Here is a 21,014-nt window from a genome sequence, read left to right as displayed (position 1 = left end):
ATGTCAATCCAAGCAAAACATGACTAAATCACATTTATCCAAATTAAGTGCCAAATTAAATATAATTCAAAAAAATTGTAATACGATGGGTTCGTTTGTTGCGGGCTGAAACCAAAAACTTGCTACGCTGGAGAACTCCGCTTAATCACGAGTGGCTGAACCTGGATTCGAACCTATGTGCCCAGCGGTTGCCAGCTCGCCGCTCTGACCTCTGAGCCACATCGAAACAAACCCGACGACATGGCGTCACACAAAATAGATTTCCCCGAAAACAAATTCATCGGACCCAAACCACGGAATCAGAATCTGTGTTTACTCTGGACAAATCTGACAAGCTATGAAGCTCTTTTTCACAGAATGCTGAATCATAGAGCTGAGCAGGGGCTCGGTGGAGTTGCGTCGCAGCGATCACACGCTCTCCGAGCAAAAACACGATCGGCACGGCAAGCGGATCGCCCCAGCTGGGGCTACGTTACAGTCAGTCATTGGTCCAGAGGAGAAGGTGCCCTCTCAGTGAGGCAATGGCAACACAGAGAAACAGAACAAACAGCAGCTGGCACCCTTTGAGAAATCCAGCCAGAACTGGAGCTCTCTCCAGCGTGCCGAAGCCTCTCACCGCAACCGCGGCGGTGTTTTGTGCAATGAAGAAATATAAACCGCGTTTTTGTTAGAGGGATGAGACAAATCCACACAGTGGCGTCACACACCTAGGAGGGGGGGGGGTCAGACATTTGTGACGAGGGGGGGGGGGTTTGAGAAATGTGACGTCACATCAAAATGCACAACTTTAAAATATAGACAACACGTTCTACTGAATTAAATTGACTTTTTAATAAATGTTTTCTCCAACAACATCAGAGTGCAGCGCCACATTAAATACGCACTACAATGACAATAGTTTAAAGCGATTTGAAGCATGTTTAATTTTTTTTTTAGGGGGGGGGGCAGAGCTTTGTGACGTCATATTTGAGGGGGGTCTGACTTTTTGTGACGCCGTGTGACGAGGGGGGGGGGGGGGTCAAAAATCGTCCAAAATTGCGTGACGTCATTTATAGATGGCCCCTTAGCACTGTTGGCATGGACCCTGGCCGCAAAGGATTAAATGATGCCCCCCATCCCATTTCCACCCTCCCTTCGTAGCTCGTGTGCCGAAGTGCTGGTGCAGTTGCACCACCTGCACACTTGGTAGCTACGCCACAAATTCAATGTCGCCCCCGGCCCCCTACCGGCCCCCACCGCCCCAACCAGAACCCACCGTTCAGGGATGCGATGAAATGTCACCAGACAGCCGACAATTCAACTCAGGAGTTGATTATTTGAATTTTTAACCATTGCGGTGAATGGTAGCGACTGTAGTGGTTATGGAGGTTACGTAAAATATATTGCATACAACACGCAGAGGATACAATATTGAAACATATCGACGCGTGCGCACACACAGACACACACGATTAAATGCCGAAGAATCGATATCAATTCATGAATTGATTCCCTGTTTCACTCCGAGCGTGTTGTAATTTATATCACATGTGCACCATTGGCAGCTAGACCGAAAGCAAAAACACGTCTCACTCTGCCATGGCCACCGACAACACCAAGCAGAGGCGCCTGTCGCTAGGCAATTTGCAATGAAAACAATGTGGATTTATACAGCGCCTCACGCTAGCACATCTACAGACACTGGGTAGAAACAGTGGCCATGTGTATCTTGAAGGGAGCGCTGTTCATTTCCAGGCAGAGGTAAAATAAACTCCTTAAATTTTTTTTTAAACAACGGTTTTATTCGCAACTTCGTTTAACTCACGGCCAACAAGTACGTCAATGATGCGGCACCTGCTCCCACATCAACGCTTACTGCATTAATTGATCCCTTTATAAATTAATCTTCAACGTACAACTTTTGTTTGCGTGGTGTGAGGGTGGCCGTAACTCGTTCACACGGAGCAGGCGCGCCTGAGACACGCGGCGCCTGCTTCTTGAGCGAGGCAATTACACAATTTAGGGACCGGGGAAAAATATATAAATAATAAGGCGCCCATACAAAATGTTAATTGCTTTAAAGTAGCGAATTAACTCATTAATTGATACAGGCATGCATTGTCACCGGATCCGAGTACGTGCGCAAAATTTGGAATTGATTGGACAACGGGAAGTGGACGAAATGTAGATTACAAGATTTAACCACGACACAGGAATCAAGTTAAGTGAAACCGTTGAATCAAGTTAAGTTAAATCGTTGATTCAAGTTCAATAAAACCGTTGAATCAAGTTCAGTAAAACCGTTGAATCGAGTTCAGTAAAACCGTTGATTCAAGTTCAATAAAACCGTTGAATCGAGTTCAATAAAACCGTTGAATCAAGTTCAGTAAACCCGTTGAATCAAGTTCAGTAAAACCGTTGATTCAAGTTAAGTGAAACCGTTGAATCAAGTTCAGTCAAATCGTTGAATCAAGTTAAGTACGACCGTTGAATCAAGTTCAGTAAAACCGTTGATTCAAGTTCAGTAATACCGTTGATTCAAGTTGAGTAAAACTGTTGATTCAAGTTCAGTAAAACCGTTGAATCAAGTTCAGTAAAACCGTTGATTCAAGTTCAGTAAAACCGTTGAATCAAGTTCAATCAAATCGTTGAATCAAGTTAAGTAAAACCGCTGAATCAAGTTCAGTAAAACCGTTGATTCAAGTTCAGCAAAACTGTTGAATCAAGTTCAGTAAAACCGTTGATTCAAGTTCAGTAAAACCGTTGATTCAAGTTCAGTAATACCGTTGATTCAAGTTCAGTAATACCGTTGATTCAAGTTCAGTAAAACCGTTGATTCAAGTTCAGTAAAACCGTTGATTCAAGTTCAGTAAAACCGTTGATTCAAGTTCAGTAAAACCGTTGATTCAAGTTCAGTAAAACCATTGAATCAAATTCAATCAAATCGTTGAATCAAGTTAAGTAAAACCGCTGAATCAAGTTCAGTAAAACTGTTGAATCAAGTTCAGTAAAACCGTTGATTCAAGTTCAGTAAAACTGTTGATTCAAGTTCAGTAATACCGTTGATTCAAGTTCAGTAAAACCGTTGATTCAAGTTCAGTAAAACCGTTGAATCAAGTTCAGTAAAACAGTTGAATCAAGTTCAGTAAAACCGTTGAATCAAGTTCAGTCAAATCGTTGAATCAAGTTAAGTAAAACCGCTGAATCAAGTTCAGTAAAACCGTTGAATTAAGTTCAGTAAACCCGTTGAATCAAGTTCAATCAAATCGTTGAATCAAGTTAAGTAAAACCGCTGAATCAAATTCAGTAAAACCGTTGATTCAAGTTCAGTAAAACCGTTGATTCAAGTTCAGTAAAATCGTTGAATCAAGTTAAGTAAACCGTTGATTCAAGTTCAGTAAAACCGTTGATTCAAGTTCAGTAAAACCGTTGAATCAAGTTCAGTAAAACCGTTGATTCAAATTAAGTAAAACCGTTGAATCAAGTTCAGTAAAACCATTGAATCAAGTTCAATCAAATCGTTGAATCAAGTTAAGTAAAACCGCTGAATCAAGTTCAGTCAAATCGTTGATTCAAGTTCAGTAAAACCATTGAATCAAGTTCAGTAAAACCGCTGAATCAAGTTAAGTAAAACCGTTGAATCAAGTTCAGTAAAACCGTTGAAAATGTGGATCTTGAGGCCGAGCTTGAACAGGGGAAGGGGAATTAACGACACAGGTGGTAGAGGTAGGGGAGAAGGGAGTTCGAGACAGTGGATACGATGAGCGACCTCCCACTCAGAGGAGATTGACAGGGAGCTTCAAAAAAGGCCTTGATTGCTGAAGCGGAGAGTGCGTAGAGGGTGTAGAGTGAGAGCGGAGGGGTAGGAGACTGCAAAGAGGGGGATGGAGTGAGATCAGAGGGGAGAGACGTAGGAACGTGCGTGGAGGGGAGTAAAGCGAGATGGTTGTTTGATCTTCGATAACCCCGCTGGGTCAGTGCAAACCCGGCTACCTGAAATCGGATCCTGGGGACGGCTAACATTAGTGGCGAGTGATATTTTCACCAACATGAGCATACAATTTGCATAAACCACAATCAACAGACAGTGTGCACGATGGGATACATGCATCGCGAACGTGAGAACCGCTTTTAATCCACCAAACCAATGCGGAGTAAAATGCCTTGACTAGGACACACACACCCCGACGCGTTTGGGTCTGGTTTAACATCAGAAGGAGGGAACACTGGAGTAGAATCCCCCCCCAACCCCCCCCAGCAGTGCTGAACGCAGCAGCGGCTCTCTCCCGAGACAACGGGCGCAGAAAAAGACTCCCCCAGAAGCGGCGGTGACGACGACCACCACCCCACCACTCCTCCCCTCCTCTCCGCTGGACCCCGGCCTCCTCTTCACCACCATTTTTGGGCAATGGCTCGTGGGGCTCCATAGCCACGAGAGCACAGGGGCAGCGGCGGCGGTGGGCGGGGGGGGTGACAAGGGAATCGCTGTGAGGGCTTTGGCCGTGACACCTCCGTGCCAAACCTCACATCCGCAACCTCGCTCAGGGGGGGGCAGGGATGGGGGGGGGGGCTCGTGACGTATGCCGCAGCCGACACCAAAGTGCCACGCTCTTGTACACCGTGTTCACACGGGACGGCAACAAAGCGGAGTCGAGCCAAGGGCCAGCGCGGTTAGCCTTGGCCAAAGACGGACGGCCGGGGGTTCCTCAGCAACGGAGAAAGTATCGTCGTGGACGTAGATTCGCGAGGCCAAGGTGGATTGGACGCTGCTCGTTGTTGTGGCCGTGGTTGTTCCGTGAGAGAGGGACCTCCTGATTTAACACCATAGATGGGGGAAGAGCGGAAAATGCACTGATGGTGATTTTTGTTTATAATTCTAAAACCTTGGATTGCGAGCATAATTCGTTCCGGAAACGTGTTTGTAATCCAAAGCACTCGTATATCAGTTGTGATCACGTGACGCTCGGCAGACAAAGCGTATAATGTACTACTCGTATTGCAAGACCACGCAAATCTAGAATTAAGACCTCGCTCGTTTATAAAATTAATATTTATTTTAAAAAATTGCTCGTCTTGCAAAACACTCACAGACCAAGTTACTCGCAATCCAAGGTTTTACTGTAATTCTGGAAACGGCAGCATTATTTGCATTTTCATCCCAAATTTGTTATTGGACTTTGTCCACTTCCTATCGGCTTCCAAATCACACTTAGAAAGAAGTACTCTAAATTAATCTAGTCATCAATGTAATCACCATGCAAACCTCCAAATACAAATTATCCTGGGTATAATACTGGTTCAAAAACCAATAACATTTTAGATACCTGATGTCAGGGGGTCTGGAATCGAACTCAGGTGGGCAAGTCGCATAGACTTACATGCAACTCACATTTACACCAGCGCAGTAAGACAAAGCCTCACCACTACTGGCAGCCCTCTGCTGCCCACACCTGACCAGAATTATCTGGAAATGTACGAGATCTCATTGGATATCTGAAAGTCAATCAGGTCTGAGCCTGTGCAGTGCTTGAAGATGTGACCGCCATGGTTATGGGATGCCGCGGGGCTGCATTTTGTGGCGTGAATGAGGGTATACATTAGGTTTGCGCGAGATGGTGATACCGTCACAATACATTCCATGAAATATGATCCACGATAACACTGGTCAACAAAAAAAAAAATTCTGGCCTGGACTTTTGCAGCTGTTTTAGACTAATTTTAGGGTGCTGATTCCAAATCTGATCTCAGATTTGCTCTATCACATCTCATTTTATGCTATCAACATACCCCATTTTCATTGATTTTACCCGAAATTAACTCTGTCACTTATGATTGCAAGTTGTTGCGAGTCAGTGACTGCTTTCGTGTTAAAATATGGTGCTGTATTTTTAGGATAGTGTGTTTATAATATAATTTTATGTAGATATCCACATTTATTTCATATTTTTCTTCTGCAATTTTTATTGAAAATGCAATATTTGATATCTCAAACACCTGATGTGATAGACAAAAACTGATGCCAGATTTGGAATCAGCACCCCAAAATTACATTAAAACCGTTGGAATACCTTATGCCAGAAAAAGTGTTTGACCAGTGTAATTGTATCGTCCACTTTTTTTGTTTTTCAATAAAAATCCCCCCCCACCTGCTGCAAAGTATAAAAACAATCGAAATAGTTCTACCTCCCAACAGAATCATAACTAAACAGCAAACTTTATCTACGTTCTACGTCTGTCCCTTTAACGTCGTTCAGCAAATTGACCGTCACTTTATTATTAACACTGCTAACTGATTTGCGTCGCCTCAACCCACACACGCGTCGCTGACAGCATCGTCCTCTCTCGTATCCATCGCCTCTCAGCCTTCGCCTCCACCTATGACCCTAGAAATCACTTTGACGTCGTTTCCATATTCGTCATCGCACTTTTCAGGAACGCATTCCCGATGTAAATAGTGGTATTACTCTACTTATAAACGAAGAGTTATTTCCCATTAAATTCGCGCTTTGAAAAACTTTACCTGAATACTGGATGGCATACCAATTACATATGAAGTCACCATGTTTGCATTCTGCACATTTTTGAAAATTATTTCTGGCGGTACTGACACAGCATGTGTGTTTGTTAGCATTACAGATTGCAAATTTGTAATAATTGGAACACTTATGCTAGCCTGATGCTGAGTTTGGCAGCTGTAGAACATTTAGGATAATGTAATATTTATTTGTGCCAGACATGCACCAAAACACAAAAGTAATGGAAACACGAAATACAGTGACACGGTCAGGGGAAAAATAATATCGTGCTAAACCATCACACCGTGAAATTCATTATCGTATTTTGAAAAATAATATCGTGGCCACCGACACAGGATCCAGTTCACACGCGGAGCTCGGCACGCACAACATGGCAGTGTGTTCTTAGCCTGCGACGTCACGCCGGTGACCAAAGTGTGCCAATGGAAAGTCCATTTTGTTTCCAATCAGGTGAGGTCCCACTAATACGTGGGGAAATACAAACTGTTACAGAGTCTCCAATCGGCTCTTTTGCCTGAATCACCATCATCATCAAGACCTATGATCCACAAGGTGTGGGCGGGCACTCATCCAGCAGTGGATTGACAAAAGGGGTTGCAAGGAAGCCACAGTAATAAACCGACTTGCTGCCATGCTTTCATAGACGAGACCAAGACAAAGATCCCCCTATAGCCTTAACAGACTGTTGGGGAAAGTGCTGTTAGCGAGCATCTATGAAGGCCGGCACGGCACATGAGGGGGTGGGTGGCCAACACCACGCCCGGCCGCCTTTGTCTCCCTATTGGTGATATTTACACATCGCACCAGGTACTCATTTGAGGCTGAGTCGCTCGTTGCCTAGCAATGTAGGTGTCTCTGCACAATCCACCAGGTCCACCGCCGTGGCAAGATATTAACTACGTCGCCTGGTATACAGGAAGTATTGGGTTCAATCCCGACCCTGACGCCTGTATATTTGGAGTTTGCATGTTCTCCCCGTGGTCGTGTGGATTTCCCCCCGGGTCCTCCGGATTTTCCCTGCACGTTTAGAATCAACATGCGTTTATAGTATTTGGCTACTACTAGAAATTTTCCACGTGATAAGCCACTTCGTTGAGCTATCATTTGTGGCCAGGTCGCTTCTTAAAAAGAGCTGCATAGCTCAGTGGGCCTTACCTGGTAAAATAAAAAAAAGTTTAAAGTTCAAAGCCACCACATTTACAAGCGAAACTCATCGCTCCCGACTGATAGGGGACTCGTCCCGGTGTCCTGCCCTTCGCACGCTTTCAATGCCCGCCATCGTACATATTGTACAATCCATGAGCCAGAATTAAAAAAAAACCCACCGGACATCCACGAGTTTGTGTTTATACAGTAATGGTACGCAAACCACGAGCGAGCTTCCTGAGCTAGATCAGTAGGAAGCGAGGGCACAATGGAAAATGTGTGGTTTCAAAGCGTTACGGGTAAATTGAATGTCGACAATCCTTGGCTGTGAACCCTCTGCAGAGCATTCCGTTACTTTGGGGAAGCAAGTGACCGCTAACACTGCGGCGTTCAAATGCCATGCATCAGGCTCCATTCCATCGCCCTTATTTAACCATGTGGAAGAGCACAGATTCAGGGACTCTTGCGCAATGGGTACTTTGGATGAACGCAGTGTAATTTAAGTATGGGCAGGTATGGAGTGCTCTAATCCACTTTGAAATTCAGCTGGAGGTGTTTTTGTCTTACTTTGATGACATCGAGGATGTGCTCAACAGATGGAGTGAAGGAGGACAAATACAGGCTTCACCAATTCATATTGATTGTTAAGCTGAAGATGTACATATATAAACACATTTTTAAGACTCAATGCGTTTTTGCTCCATGCCGTATGCCTTGCGATGGGTTCAGATGAGCACTGCAAGAAGGCACGAGCGGCCACTATGTTCACAACAATTGTACATTTGAAAAAAAAGACTCTTAAATCGAATCTTGGCCCTAAAGTGGGTGGAAACGTTGGTCTTGTAGATACTACCTGGCAACTGCTACGGGAAATATCACTGTGGGCTGCCTGCCAATAAACAGGCCTGGCGACGACAGCACCAGTGGCCACAGTGGCAACCAAAAGAACGTGATGATGAATGAGAATAAAGCTTAATGCTATAAATTAATCCAGTCAATCACACCTTTTTATTTATAACCAGGTGAGGGCCCATTGGGACAGGAAGTTTCTTTACAAGGGGGACCTGGGTAACACTCACTTATTTGTCATAATGTGGTCATTTTCCCCGGATAGAAACTTGTTTTATTTTACAACGCGCATTAGTAATGTCACGACGTATCGATTCATGTATTCAATAATAAATTACGAAATTGAATGGCAAAACCATTAAGTGCGATAAAATCATGAAATTGCAAGGAGGCAGAATCGTTACAGACCTGGCGCTTATCCAGTATGAGTAACGGACGTAGAAATTAGAACATATTTCTGGCAACGTGGTGTTTTAAGGCTTTAAGTGATGTCTGGTGAGTGCCAGGTGTAGGGAGTTCTCCTTGAGGACACGCCAGCCTTTCCTGTTCCACAGTTCCACTTCCAGTTTTAAATGTTTGACAGTCAACTAAAATTCTCTCCCACTTCTTCAAACAAACCATTTTTTTTACTCCTGCTAATTTCCTTTGCTTCAACAAGTTCATATCGCATCTTCCAGTGCCTTTAGATGCAAAGTAGTGCTCAGAAGTAGCACGGTGGACAAAGCCCCACGTGCTAAACTGGACTTGCGCTCACGCTGCCATATAAACATAAAATAGATTTCAGTCCATCAGTCCACAGGCATATCAGACTCACGTGATCCAGCAGTATTCGGTGACAAGTCTTGAGCATGAGAATAAAATTATTTGTTATTTGCCTAATTGTTATATGCCCAAAATAAACAACCAGACTAAGGTGTAAACATGGAAACATTTAAAACAATATTAAATTAATAGAAATGTAGGCATTAAACAAAAAGCTCTGTTTAGCTGAGACTGTTCAGGAAATTTAAGTTCATGTAACATTCTACGAGCAAACCTGACTGCATTTAGTCTCCCTGTACGGACTGTTAACACACCACATCGAGTTGTAAATATAGTCTTTAAAAACAGGCTGTCTGAGCACCTAATAAGGCCGGCACTGTTCACAAGAGGCACTTTTCTCACCAGTGCCGATTGTTAATACTCCACGCTAGAGTGGTAATACTGGTAGGAACCACCTGGTTCCACCAGCCCATAGGGGGTTGTTGTGTCCGTCCATCCTGCATCCAAAAATGGGAGGGGTGGGGCTGGGGGGAGAGGGGAGGGTGGGGAGGGGCTGGGTGGGGGGTGGGAGGGGTGGGGCTGGGTGGGGAGAGGCTGGTCACCCCGTGGTGCCCTTATAAAACAACGTTTAACCTACTCACGCCGGCATGTGCCCGTCCTCACAGTCGGCCATATTTGCGGAATACACCACGCCGCCGTTGACCCTGGCCATTGACCGAGCAACCCAACGTTCCTACCAGCTCCCTCCGCAGGAATGTGTTCTAAGACTGAATCAACCTATACGCTAGATCAACCTATTTTTAATTTTACCAAGGATGGCCCACCGAGATATATAGCTATTTTTCAGAAGCGACCTGGCCACAAATGATAGCTCAACGAAGTGGCTTATCATGTTGCCACGTGTAGCAGCCGAACAATCTAATTGCATGTTTCTAAATGTGGAGGGAAAAATCGGAGGACCCGGACAAAAATCCACACAACCACAGGGAGAACATGCAAACTCCAAATCTACAGCAGGCAGCAGGATTGGGATCAAACCCATGTCCCTCCTGTATACCTGGCGAGGTAGTTAACATCTCGTCACTGCGGCGCCCAACCGAGAGGAAACCCAAAACAGGTTCGGTTATCACTCGCCACTGATGTTAGTTGGGGCTGGGAATCGAATTCAGGTGGCCGGGTAATGTAGCGAAGTTGTAAACAAACACACACACACTCTCCATGGACAATGTTGTCACACATGAAGAATGTCTTTCCAATACATGCACAAAGCACGTAACACGTGTACACAATCACACGTGCCAAGAAGAATGCCTAAAATAGCACACACGCAGGAGGCTACACCCAAAAGCCATGTAAAGAATGGTTTCCAGTTGACAGCGAGCCAAGATATGCGTGTAAACTTGCACAACCATAACCATTTATTACTTACAACCTGCTGTCAATCCACCACTGGATGAAAATCTACCCATTGTGTGGTTGTCACGGGCTAATTGACCATACTGGACCAGGCTGGTTCAGTGCTAGTTGAAGTAAAGGGCTTGCCATGATTTAAAGCTTTCGTGACTGCAGGTATTCATCTTCTTGGTTCTTTCGGTAAAGTCATGTACAAGGGAAATAAAAACATAATAAAATACAATTCTCACGACGTTTCGGCCACAACGCAGGACGGCTGCTTGCGTTGTGGCCGAAACGTCGTGAGAATTGTATTTTATTATGTTTTTTATTTTATTTTTATTATTTCCCTTCTACGTGACTTTACCGAAATAACCAAAAAGAAGCTTCCCATGAGTTAGTGCAGACATCACTTGCCATCACTTGCCAGTGATGTCATCTGGATGTCAAAAAAAATCCCATTGCTCACGTTATATCCTTTAACAGACAACTTAGTACCACTATAATGGATTGGCGGGCCTAATCCATGTGTTCCTCTCCCTGTCTTCTGTATCATGAAGTGTTACATTTCTAGATATGAATATTTAGAGGATGCGCCATGTTTTATGTGCCGTGAAGACCAACTGTAGCTGGCACATTAACAACTACTGCAGAGTTTATTCAAGTAGATGAATCACACTAAGGACTGGTCTATTACAGATTGTTTATGACACACAACATTGGTGGTGCACGTGTTACATAATTAAGACACGTTTGGCTACGTTGGGAGATTACACAAGAGCCCAACTATGGTACAGTGCAGTACTGTAGTTATTTCAAATTCCAAGGCATCATAAGCTGTGGCTCAGAAGCCAATTACAATTCATGTAAACGTTTCTAAACGGCTTACCGTTATAGGCAGAAAGTAAAGTTGTTTAAATGTAATGGAGTTTTTTTTCACACGTAAGCATCTGTTTGTAATCATTTTATATTTGTCTTCTTTGCGCTAGAACTATTTCTGCGAGGGTGTAACGATGTGTCAGATAATTTAATATCGCGTCTTAAAATGTAACGACACACACACACATCATATCACATTTGTAATAATTGTAATTTTTCAATTCACTTAATTACGTAGTGCCGTATATAATGGATCACTTGATACAGCTATCGTGCTGTGACTGTTCCACCTGAAGACAGAAGCTTGTGTTGCCTCCGAAACGTCGTGATTTTTATTTTATTTTTATTTTACTTTTTATTAATTTAAATTTTTTACCTACGTGACTTTACCGAAAAAACCTAAGAAAATGGATTAGTGTGACCGCTGCGGCCACTAGAGGCCGCTACATTCTCCAAAGTTAAAAGAAAAATTAATTGTTAAATTGAATCTAGACACAGTAATGTGCCAAATCATCGATTTACCGGGGAAGGGAGTTAATTGCTACACCCAGGGCATCATTCCGCACCACTGAGCATTATCCGGGTTCTATATTTGAAGTTTTCGTGACTGAAATGATCCATACTCTTTGGTTTTTCCGGTAAAGTCACGTAGGTGAAAACAAAATGAAATAAAACTACTAAATTAAATCACGACGTTTCGGAAGCTTGTGTTGCGTCTGAAACGTCGTGATTTAATTTGGATGTTTTATTTTATTTTGTTTTCACCTACGTGACTTTACCGAAAAAACCCAAGAGTATTATCCGGGTTTGCTGGTCGACTGGAGTTGGCACGTGACGAGTAGTATCCACACAGCCATAGCGAGAGGAACTGTATGTGGCGTGCCACCTGCCAACCCAGGCAAACCTGGTCAGCTGAAATGAAGCCCTTAAGAAATAGGCCCAGTGTGACTGAACAGACAGCATGTAGATGAGACGTTATTATAAACTGTACAGCTTTGGTATCGTACAGCCCGTTGTAAATCCACTGCTCGATGAAGGGCACCACACACAATGTCGGGTAGGCCTCGGCAAGGTAAGGTAAATTACCTTTTTTACCGGGTAAAAGGGTAAAGGTAAAGGGTAAAGGTTTCGACATGCCAAGGGGTAAGGTAAAGGGTAGGGTAAAGGTAGCTCAGAAGAATTACCCGGTAGGGTAAAGGTAGCGCGAATAATTACCCGGTAAATACAGTAGCTTGTTTACCGATAAAAGCTCCATGGTGCAGTCCGTGGCCTCCATTATAAATTGCGATAATTGATGTCGGACCAGATGGAGATGGTCCACGTTCTTGAGATAGAGGTAATAGAGGACGATGATGCCAGCAACGGCATTTTTGGGGTTGCTGCGAACAGCAATCGAAAGAGGCAGCAGCATGCGTTCCCGTGGGAGCACACGCACGATTGGATGGAGGGTGATCCCAATGTACAGCACGCACTGCCGTAAGTGGTTTTCCACCCACACGAACGCGTCGGGGTGGAAAGCCCACATCAAGAAGCACAACGTGCTCGCCCCAAGCAGCGAGGTCGGGACGTCGGCGTCGGCTGCCTGAAGGTTTCGTCTAACTGGGCCGGAGCGGATCTTATTGCCTGTCGTTCGTCCGAGGACGATGGCAATGACGAACTTGATCAGGTTGTTGATGAGATCGCCAGAGGTGGGACAAAGTCATTGTTATGCAAGTCCAAGTCGAGTCGCAAGTCATCAAATTCATGACTCGAGTCTGACTCGAGTCCAAGTCACATGACTCGAGTCCACATCTCATAGGTGGGACAAAGTCATTGTTATGCAAGTCCAAGTCGAGTCGCAAGTCATCAAATTCATGACTCGAGTCTGACTCGAGTCCAAGTCACATGACTCGAGTCCACACCTCTGGAGATCGCCATCGACCAAGACGACTGGGACGAGGAGGTTATGGAAGACGGTGTCGTCGACAGCCTCAACGCCCGATTCGAGAGTATTCTATATGTATAAAGCGCTCTCGCTAGCATTTATCGTTATAAACCTTTTTCATCTCTTGTACCCCAGTAATTTCCCTGTAATCGGGTAATTTGTATGGGATAAGGGTAAAAGGTAGGGTAAAGGTAGGCTCGTTGCTTTTTACCTTTTACCTTACCTGCTAAAGGGTAAAAGGTAGGGTAGAGCGATTGTATTGTGGTAAGGTAAAAGGTAGGGTAAAGTTTGTCTTGTTTTTTTTACCGTTTAACTTTTACCTTACCTTGCTGAGGGCTAATGTCGGGTACGGTGGTTGTTTGGCCATACCTCACCTACGCTTGAGATATCGCTCGCCATGCGTTGTATCTATCCTGTGTTCGATTTGCACCTTCGGTAATCACGGTTGGCTACGTACGGTGCGAAAAAAGTTCAACAGACAGAAAACATCTCTGTTGAGTGTTAACATGAACTTTTTCATATTCTCAGTTGACTGCAAAACTTCCGATTTACCCCAAATGTCCCCCCCCCCACCATCCAAAAGAACACTCTCGTGTTGTTGGTGAGCACTCTCCTTTTCTGTTAGTCCTTGAATAACTGGACGCCACTCAAGCGACACAAAGAGAAGGAAGGCAGCGGGGGGGGGGCACGCTGGGTAAGCCGTGCGGCTGAATACACCACCACGATGGCAGGTCATCAGAGAGAAATGTCCCGAGTGCAATGCCGTATGAAGCAAGTCAAAGGCCCTTTGGGTTAACAGCTATGAAGCACAGAGAGAGACGCGGCTCTTAGAGGAAGCAGGTCGCGGCTCTGCTCTTGGGAACAGACACAGACACAAACGTTCCTTTTCACCCACGGACTCTTGAGTGTAGGGTTAAATGTACGTCAACTTTCCAATTTAACGCGTAGGCTTTTGCGACCGATATTATTCATAAGAGGTTATTTTTTGGGTGATATCGCGCAACATTTTTACCCGCCACCACCCCACCACACAGCAAAATTAGTAAGGTTTGTCATGTAGTACTCGAATTGTAAATGTTGTTGTGGGTTTACTCTCCCAACACACCAATGTGCTGAACTCGTAACGAATTGGCATGTTTTGTTTACGTGACAAATAGGCCTCGGCAAGGTAAGGTAATTTACCATTTTTACCAGGGAAAAGGGTAAAGGGTAAAGGTGTCGACATGCCAAGGGGTAAGGTAAAGGGTAGGGTAAAGGTAGCATGGAAGAATTACCCGGTAAACACCTTGTTTACCGCTCGCTAAAAGCTCCGTGGCGCAGTCCGTGGCCTCAATTTAAAATTCGAATCATCGAGAGTATTCTATATGAAGAAAGCGCTCTACCTAGCATTTACCTGTTAGAAACCTTTTTCATGTGTAGTAGTACCCCAGTAATTACCCTGTAAATCTGGTCATTTGTATGGGGTAAGGGTAAAAGGTAGGGTAAAGGTAGGCTCGTTGCTTTTGACCTTTAACCTTACCTTGCTAAAGGGTAAAAGGTAAGGGTAGAGTGATTGTATTGTGGTAAGGTAAAGGGTAGGGTAAAAGTAGACTCGTTTTTTCTTACCTTGCCGAGGCCTAGTGACAAACCTTACTAAATTGGCTGTGTTGGGTGATGGCGGGTTTAATGACAAATTAATATTTATGTGATCTAACAAAAAACCCTCTATTATGCACTTACCGATTATATTATTACTGTTTAAGCTTTGCACAATTGTGTTATTTGGTGCAAGCTCTGAACTTGGTCGTCATTTTCTTGGTTCTTTCGGTAAAGTCACGTAGAAGGGAAATAATAAAATAATACAAATATTATTAAATGACTGTCAGCTGTGACGTTTTAATGCGCAAAACTATTATTTGAAAAATTCAAAGCTACGAACGATTGTTCTTTGATGTGTGCTTAGAAACCGGTTCCTGTTGCCGTATCTTGTAAGCCAGCCCACAGCCCAAAGTGTTCACTTACGGCAGCAATGTTAGGGATTGTTCAACGGATGGTACCGTGTGTTGCACAATTAGCCGACAAGGGTTTGGGCACGGTTATTAAGTGGGTGCTGGGAACGCATCTCAAAAGCACTGCCCCTGGATGCCTGTCATGACGATTTACCAGGAACAGGAATGGGGCTCACAAGTCCCGGATTGTCCTTGTACGGTCCAGACAGGGGTCCACATGCTGGAAACAATCACCACTTTATTGCCACAAATCAATTGTTCATTGTCGTCTCCCCACGGTGGTTCTTGATTGCAGTACGTGGGATTAGGGTTAGGGGTCATAACGCTACGTGTTTAAGCTCAAGTTAATCCATTAGCTACAGTAGCCACCATGTTAAATACAACCTTTTTTTTACTAAGATGTGGCAGTCTCTTGAGCTGGATTAGGGCGGTGCAGGTTATGTGCTATACAGCACTGTACTGTATTGTTCAATGCTGTCATGTTGATGATGACGATAAGTGATTCTATTTTGACATTCGGGGCAATTCTATGGCAGGATGGTTTGATACATGTGGGTTCATCAGAAATTACAGCTTTTATTTAAAAAAAGGATCACTATTTTGTAATGTGGCTATATAGGTGGATTAATATTACTTTTTTTGTATCATGGACATTCTCAATGGGTCTCAAAAATATTTTTGAAGTTGGTCAAGCTAAGTTTTCAAAGTGGGGGACGATGTTGCTGCTGCTGTATATAACTCAAATTAAGTAAATTGCCGGTAATGTTTCAGCACTTGGATGTTTGGCCAACACTAATTACGTTGTATGTTTGGGGGTTTTTTTGCTATGGGAGGAAATTTGAGAACCTGGGGGAAACCCGTGGGAAACGAGAGGGAATATCATACAAACTCCATACAGAAAGGTGCCCAAGTCAGAAATATTAATAACTTAATGATGCTTATTAGGTTCACAGATCTAATGGCCATGTTTCCATCGCACGGTTGATTAATTACATCATGTCCGGTAATATGTCACAATTCACCAACACTCCACCTGCCCCCCCAAGTCACCCCCTTCACCCACTGGCCCCGAATCGACCCTGCACATCCGATTAGCATGGTTGGCTACGTATAGTGCGAAAGATATTCAACATGCATACATACACATCTTCACCTTTTTAAGTGTATTGTTCCAGCACCCCTTATAATAACCCCAAAGTCTCATGCCTGTGGAATTTATATAATCTTAAGTAAGCCATTTCAAAACATAAAAAATATATATGAATACAACTGCAGAAATCATCAGCGGATGGACAGCGAACAGTTCTGTTTTTAACAAACAGCAAAGCGGTAAAGATGATGGCGTGTAGCTTAATCATCAACATGTTTACTTTACTGGAGTACATAACAAGAGTTTATATAAGTAACAAAGGTACCTTAGTACCAACGCGTTCAGAGCAATGACTAGACACTTCACTGACTCAGCTTCTCAGAGCGGAAGAAAACCACACGTATGTGAATAAGCACGTGTCTTTGAGGCCTCATCCACCTCTGTGTGGATTACCACACCACAACAATGCAGCCTTGTTCTGAATTCTAATTCTTTGAGTCACTTTGACCAAACCACCAGGAATGCACCCCAATATCATCGTATTTCAGAGGCTAAGCAGGATTTGAGCCTGGATAGTGCTTTGAGGGGCAACCACCAGGCATAATTTAGATTACTTGGCTGCTATGAATTTCCACGTGAGAAGCCAATTCGTTGAGCTTCCATTTGTGGCAAGGTCGCTTCTGATAAAAGAAGCAAATATCTCAGTGGGCTTGACCTGGTAAATTAAAATAATTTATTTGGATATGTTTTGAGTGATTCGCTTACCTATCCTATACTTTGCACTCCTATTGTGTTTATTTAATTACTTGTTGTTGCAACGTTCTGATCAGCCCCGACTGGACATCTGTCAAAACTAGCTTGACATCATCGGATTCCTCCAGTATAAATACAAATTCTGATTCAGAAAAACAGCCGGTGTAGGTTGTTGTTGGGCTGCATTGTCAGTGGAGGGCGTGGCAACACAATCCATAGTTGTCCTACCATCACCGACCTGTAATGGTAAAATAATCTCGTAGATGTTCACGGTGTAGAGAGGGGCCCTCATCCAGTAGTGTATGACAAGGGGACTATATGTAAAATTTACAACGGCCTTTTGGCGTCCTCTGGTCTAACACCGTTTTGAGGCTAGGCTCAAAAGAAAGCTGTCTCTGGTGTGGACCAATCTGTTTCAAAGACAATGCATATGCTATCAGAGTATTTTTTTGTTTGCATTTTGACCGCAAGTATTGTGGTTAATGCATGCATGATTCCTTGTAAAAGGTTTCAGTTTGGTGTTTTAACAACTTAACACCTGTTTTGTTGCCAGATAAAAGGGGAAAACCCTATTCTCGTGGACCAAGTTCAACGCACATCTTATCAAACATTATGAAACGTACTGTAATAACCAGGCACACCAAGATTTCGCTAAAAGTAGTTGTGATGGCAAAGAGCCAAAGAATGCCATGTTAAACGCACACATGCTCTTCGGATGGGAATGCGGCCTCTGTGTGGCAGGTTAGCGGAGTGCTAACATGCTTCAGTACTGTACTCACTGCCCCATCCTGCCCTTTGGCAAAGGTTACACTTAGATATTTAAACAACATGTCTCACTGTAAATAGAGACATTTTGGTCTCAATAGACTTAACATGGTTATAAAGGTCATGCTTCCATTCAAGTGGACAGGCAGTGGCACAGTGGTTAGTAATCCACGTTTTGAACCTGGCGACGATGACTTTCCGACTTTGGCTAACATGAGTGGCAAGTGGTCCAGCGGTGGAGAAGTAAGATCAAACAACCTCGAGTGTGGGGGAGGGCCTTTATCTCAGATCAAGTTTATTTAGTTTAAACAGGTGAGAACTCAACAGACGGGGATGGTGTCATTTTCAAGAGTGACCCGGGTCACTGAAATGACAAAAGGAAAACCAATTCAGTACATCAATGGAAAAAACAACATCAGAGCAATTAAAACTATGTCACGTGAGAAATAAACAAAATGCACAAACACCCAGCAGCTGATTCACAAATGTTTGATTGAACCGGTATATCGTTACATGCCGAAATGCATGAGCAAACAAGGACATTAGTATTCTTTGGGTCTGTCGGTAAAGTCACGTAGATAGGTTCACGTATAAAGGTTCAAAGAAATGTTAATGGCAGATCGCAGAGCGGCAACCTAATGCTAATCTCTCACTTTAAAATAGCCACCTCAGCGCATGCGCCGTGGAAGCCGCTCACCGATCTTACATTAACATGCTAATTTTCACCTGGCAGCCCTTTAATTGGTGGAAAAACAACCACTATCGTGGTTGTTGCCCACCACTTACATTAGCTGCTGACATTTGGGCTACGCCCATTTCAAACCTTTATAAACAGTTTGCCTTTAGAAGCTAACCCCCTTTTCCTGATGACGACCGCTTGTGTTGCGATCGAAACGTCGTAGTTATTTTCTTTGAACCTATCTACGTGACTTTACCGAAAGACCCAAAGAATATGAATACCTGTAGTCACGAAAGCTTTGAGTCAAGATTTAAGGACGTTAGTGACTGAATCATTGGCAAGGGTGAATATCACAACAAAGATACTCAATGTGCCCAAGCACCGTTACGTCATATCGTCAATAAAAGCATGTTGGGATTGCACTTATATTTTTCCATGTAAAGGCTGCTCCACACATGAGCGATTAGTTGCACGATAAGGTTCCCGCGTTTAGAAGTTCGCGTAATATTTTCCGGTCATTTGCGGTGACAAGACCCTCTGGCAGCTGTCAGCTCTTCCAAACGGTGGACTTGTTCATTAGCGATGGTCGTAAAATGCACGGGAATCCCGGATGCATTATTTTACTCTTCGGTAAATTATTTTGAATGTACCGCCTCTTGATGAAAACAAAGCGCATTCAGGATCGTAACAACCTATCCCGCTTCCCAGACAAATGTTTCACACGGTGATGAAAAGCGTCGCTACAAAACACTGAGAAGATCGCTTCAAAGTAGAGTCCGTCTCTCCTGTAAGCAACCGATTGTGCAACTGCTCGCAACTTCTTCTTGGTTATTTCGGTAAAGTCACGTAGAAGGGAAATAATAAAATCATAAAAATAAAACATAATAAAATACAATTCTCACGACGTTTCGGCCACAACGCAAGCAGCTGTCCTCAGGTGAAGAAAGAACCAAGAAGATGAATCCCTGCAGTCACGAAAGCTTTAAATCGAAATTTGCTCGCAACTTGTTTCAGAGACATCCACGTATAAGCTAATGAGTTGCACGCAACCAAGTTGTGCAACTAATCAGTCCGGTGTGTAACTGCCTTAAGACAACGTTTTGGACATATATACTGCCTCCAAATGTATAAACTATGTGCCGTTTACAGCAACTGCCACGAAGACAAGACCTTGTGTCTTATCCATGGGCAGTGGTGCTACACGCAACGGGAGGGATATGATAACGGACATCTCTTACACTTCCTCTTTGCTTGCTCAGGGACTTTTGCCCACGCTGCAATCTCAGCCAATCAAAATCCCCAGTCATGGGTGGTCACGCACAAATGAGAAGTGGTAGGATAATACTGTAAGCTTTTAAAAATGTTTTACACGTCTTGCCAAAACTAACACTCTGCTCACTTACGTTCATGCCTCGCAGCCCACCAATCGATAATCTCGGTGAACTGCAGAGTTGGAAAATGTGAAACTGATGCCGAAAGTGTCTTAACCACAGTCAAAGGCCAACACCGATCATACTGCAGTTTTGTACGGAAGTAACAAAGACTACTTTTGCACATGAATTTTGGAAATGAGTGACAGGGGAGGGCAGAACTAGCACCCTCCCCAGATTCTATAGAATTGCAGCAAGCCATATGCGTCAGAGTAATAAACAATTCTAAAACGCATGTATAACTAAAGACTTACTCCACACTGTCGTGTCTTGCACGCATAGGGGCAGTTAAAATGATGAGATAATAACAGACAAGTAATATCTCCAGTTCAAACCCCGACCAAGATCGGCTGGACCCCATCAATCCCAACTGAAATAAACCACGGGATTTCAAATGAGGGGAAGTGGTGACACATTGGTGTATGCACGGCACCGTGAACCCGGATACCTGCGTTTGATTCCCAGCCGCAACTAACACGAGCGGTGAGTGACATCCGAAGCAAACACTGGGTCAAGTACACTCAAACAACCCCCATGAGCCACATGAGATGGGGTGACCTTCCATAAGTGAATTAAGGGCAGTGAATTATATATGTTTTGAAATACAGTAAACTACAGTACAGTACTGTATACCCAATAAATTACCATTAAAAATGGGTGCAGTCGTTGCTAAAGTTTTTTTTATAATATACAGTAAAGGCCCATCAATCCATCACGGTGGAACTAAATTGTCGGTTAATGGACCACGTGGGAGCTGGTATGTTTTGACATTCTGATTTCATTCAATGTGGCTGTCATCCACACAGGCATGTGTTTTACAGCTTCTGCCTTTACAAGTGTGT

General features: G+C 43.8%; 1 protein-coding gene across 2 annotated transcripts in view; it reads right to left on the bottom strand.

The window, feature by feature from the left end:
* Positions 1 to 21,014, bottom strand: part of LOC144933909 (LIM zinc-binding domain-containing Nebulette-like) — a 60,865-nt gene that overhangs the window by 17,796 nt on the left and 22,055 nt on the right. The gene's annotated exons all lie outside the window — the stretch shown is intronic.

The sequence above is a fragment of the Lampetra fluviatilis genome, chromosome 1, assembly GCF_964198595.1.
Source record: "Lampetra fluviatilis chromosome 1, kcLamFluv1.1, whole genome shotgun sequence".
In the NCBI taxonomy this organism is placed as follows: domain Eukaryota; kingdom Metazoa; phylum Chordata; class Hyperoartia; order Petromyzontiformes; family Petromyzontidae; genus Lampetra; species Lampetra fluviatilis.
Note: the sequence above shows the minus strand (reverse complement) of the source record. Positions and strands in the feature narration are given on the sequence as shown.